The sequence below is a fragment of the Bidens hawaiensis genome, unplaced genomic scaffold, assembly GCF_021521415.1.
Source record: "Bidens hawaiensis isolate Kalapana, Puna unplaced genomic scaffold, B.hawaiensis_p1.1 tig00023389_1, whole genome shotgun sequence".
NCBI classification, from domain to species: Eukaryota; Viridiplantae; Streptophyta; class Magnoliopsida; order Asterales; family Asteraceae; genus Bidens; species Bidens hawaiensis.
The window spans coordinates 273,355-277,625 of NW_027493659.1; the positions used below are offsets into that span (position 1 = coordinate 273,355).

Genomic DNA, 4,271 nt, shown 5'->3' on the forward strand with positions numbered 1-4,271 from the left:
CTACACCCGCGTGAATATCCCGAACCACACAATCGAGCAAAAGCTTTGATACCAATTGTAGGTTCCCTGGACGGATCACACGAGATATCCCGATATACACAGGTGCGGAATCCCTGTGTAGATCGTTACGGACGTAGAATATAATCACACAAACACACGAACACGATACGAACAAACACACGTTATATTAATAACTCGAACCGTGTTACTTACAGCCTCTCGACCTCACGTCACTCGACTCACTAAATTACACGTAAACTGAACTACTCGATCAACTTATCAACAGTAGACCGTAGCCTATATAAATACACGACAACTTCGCCTCAGGCGAAGTTGTCCATAACTTCGCTTGGTTAACAAGTTCGCCTAAGCGAACTTGTCAACAACTTCGCTTTAACAAACAAATACACAAACAATATTACAGACTCGATTACAGACATTAGACATATGAACTACTGACATCTATGCACCAACATGGCATCAAGCACGAGTACATAGTACGCACTCGTTGCTACTCCACGCTATCACCGTCTTTTTAACCCGAGGTTTGCCGGTGGGCTTCTTTGCGTGTTTTCTCGAACATCCGCGTTGGCTCGAACCGCCTACGGTCTCCGGGACGGGTTGTGTCTCCGGCACGAACTCGACCTCGGGTTGGGTCTCGGGGGCGGGTTGGGAACCCGAACCGGCAAAAATGTTTGTCATTGGGTTTTGGAAACCGGACACCGCGTTTGGCATAGAGTTTTGTAGAAGTGCAAAGTAGGCGGCCATTTGCGTGACGGATACGGTTGGCGTCGGGGCGGTAGATTGGTTCGGTTGTGGATTTTGGTTGGATTGACGAGCATATTGGCCGAAACCGAGAATATTTTGGTTGTTGTTTGGAAACATGATGTATAAATATTTGGGTAAAAGATATAAATATTTGTGTTAATTGGTATAGATTAGAAGGAATGTGTTAAAAAATATGAGTTTGGTTTGTTTATATAGTATAAATATAATTAATATAACTTTTTTAAAAAAAAAAGCCCAATGGCTCCAAGACCAACGGCTCTTTTTTTGGATCCGCGTGCCATGTCCAGCGTTATGATATAACGTTTGAAAAAAAAACCATAACGCAGGGGGGGCGGTGTACCCCCGTGTTTTCACCCACAACGCTGGCCACAACGTGACCAGTACACATGGTCTTAATACATTTAAAAGCTTTTGATTTAGCAGTTAATTAATGAATCAAATTGGATTAATTGCCATTAATTGATTAACTAAAACCGAACAATTATTGTTTTTTAAATAACTAAACTGTTTGGTTATAGTTTTGGCTATTGTCATTAACTGAGTTAAACCGTACACACGCTAGTTAGAGGGTCTTCATTCTAGATAGAGTTTGTTGTTTGGAATTAAAATTTAGTGAGATCAAATACAGACTTAATCCAAAATTAAGAACAAACGAACATGGGCCGACCTATACTGGCGGTGGACGGCGGTTTAGATTCCCGTGGTCTCCGGCGCCGGAAACACCGCCACCGTCAGGAAAATTATAATAAATTCTTATTATGTTTATTATAATATAATCTTATTTAATTACTGTATATGTTTCCAACAGATAAACAAACTTCCAGTTGGATAAGTAATAACTCCAACTCACCGCCACGTATTCACCCCAAATCTCCTCCGCCTATAAATACCTCCACCCCCAATTTCCAAAGCCCTGATTCTAATTCACATTCAAACCCTAAATTCAAAATTCAACAGATCATTTCTTCAATTCATCATCAATGGCTATTTCATCAGCTTCTTCTTCACTCTTCTCTTCCTCCAATTTCACCTTCAGTTCATCCTCACACTCACTCCCAGTTTCCGTCAAATTCAAACGATCCACCGTCACCGCCGCGTACGCCACCGCAGAACGGCCGGAAACAATCAGACCGTACCGTACAGGTGGTGCTAGTTCGTTATACGACGTGCTCGGAGTACGAATCGGAGCAGATATGCGAGAGATTAAGTCCGCGTACCGGAAACTAGCTAGGGTTTTGCATCCGGATGTCGGAAGCGGTGACTCGTCGGCTGATGAGTTTATGAAAGTGCACTCGGCTTATTCTACGCTGGCGGATCCGGAGAAACGGGCGGTATATGATCGGAATTTGATGCAGCGGCGAACCGGAGATTCGTTTCCGGTGGGTTATAAGAGCCGGAGATGGGAGACCGACCAGTGTTGGTAGAAGAATATGGATTATTATTATTATTATTGTAAATATAAATATGATGGAGACTATAACTATGAACTGATCTTTCAATGCTTTGAAAGGTTTTGGAATCAGAGTATTAGTTTAGAGATTAGTAGGGTTTTAATATCTGTATTGTTTGTTAATTTTGAGTTTGTTATCATTTGGTATTATTCATATAACCAATAGTATGTTAGATTTTTTATTGCCATTCAAGGTATTTCTGATCTCTCTCTAAATTCAGAATATTTTATCTCTAAATATAAATAAATAAATAAATAAAACTAATATATACTTATGTTAACCGCTAACATGGAATCTAAACAATATTATATAAAGACAGCAGACAACATAACTTAACCAGCAAAACGCTAGACAATACAAAAAAGTTTTATAAAACCATAGACAAATACAAGGGCGCACGGAGATAAAAATGTTTTCCCATGTCACTTAACAGTTGTTCAGGTGAGTCATTTGAATATTTTATGACTATAGAATTTCGGTCACAATTGTATTAAAATTATTTTTAGTTGTTTTCTGATTGTTGAGGTATTAAGGTGTTTGAGATTGCTCATATTATAAGAGGAAAAATTTCATAAGTTACAATATTGTAATTTAATATAAATTATAAGGAGATAAAATAAGGAATCCAAAACACCCCTTCATTGATTTTTTTAGGCCTTGAATTAATTTGATAAATCTTGTAAACCACATTAAAAACAAACATCAAAAGCAACTCCACGTGTCAAGACACCAACACTCCTAGGTTATGTAGGGATGACAACAAAACCCGAACCCGATGGGATACCCGTATTAGACGATTATATATTGAAATATATTCAAGAAGATATATATTGAAAAGGGATTTGTATTTAGTTTATGAAACATTCTAGTTTCCTTGTATATGGAGGTTTTCTTTGTATTACAGACACATCGATGAATTGCAATTCTATACAAGTTATCAACCCGAAACCCGACATAATTGGGATGGGTAATACCCGACCCATTAGGGTTTGGGACGGGTTTGGGATTAATGTTGAAAATTTTTGTGGGTTTGGGACGGTTTGAAAATTTTTGTGAGTTTGGGACGGTTTGGGATTTTATTTATTGAAACTTGTTTATAATAATTATTTGAGACATTTTATTTTTATGGTAATCATTATTTGTGATCGATTAGTTATATTTTGTCAAAATCCAATGAGTTTTAGGCCGAGTATACCCAACGGGTCTTTTGACAAAACCCGATTGAAAACCCGAAACCCGACGGGTAATTACCCGATTAAAATCCGACGGGTTTGAGATGGGTTTGGGATGAACTTTCATAACCGAGTATGGGTTTGGGAATACCTAAAAACGACCCAAACCCGACCCATTGCCATCCCTAAAATTATGGACTTCCTCTTCGAACATTTCACCCGAATGAAAGTAAGCAGTTTAAACTTGTCAACCATTTTAACGCTTGGTTTTTTAAATCTCTTAAACGTAATCTCATTCTGGTTTTCCCATATGGCCCAACACATTGTGTTGACCACAGTCAATCACCCCTTATCTCAAAACCTTATTCCCAACCCTCACCTCCAATCTATTTGCCATTGACGGTCAACTCTGAGAAGACGAAAAATATTTTAGAGCGAACGCTAAAAATATTTTAGGTCTTAAGTAAAATGAGTATTTTGTTGAGTTTAAAACAATTTAATTTTTAAATTAACATACTTGGTTATGATTTTGGTTATATAAAAAACTGTTGTATAAAAATAGGTTTAAACATGTCTTAAATGAGATTAGAACCCACAACATTTGGTTGGGAGTCGTACCACTTTGTCACCAAGCCAAACTAGTTGTTATATAATTGAGTTTAAACATTAGTATACATATAATTTTATTTTTTTTGAATTTTTTTTTACCGAGCGGGGTACCGTAACCGGACAAGAGCAGAAAACGTGTTCCTTTGATTCTTCATCCTCTAAGCACGGGTTGCAAATTACCAAATTTAATTACCCAAATACCCCCGAGCATCGAAAAGCGACTTTAAAGGGAACCCATTTAACTCAAAAC

The 4,271-nt window shown here is 37.9% G+C and overlaps 1 pseudogene; it reads left to right on the forward strand.

Annotated features, from left to right (window-relative positions):
• The first annotated feature begins 1,596 nt into the window (after nt 1–1,596).
• LOC143567320 (chaperone protein dnaJ 11, chloroplastic pseudogene) lies at nt 1,597–2,455 on the forward strand (annotated as a pseudogene).
• The last annotated feature ends 1,816 nt before the right edge of the window (nt 2,456–4,271 follow it).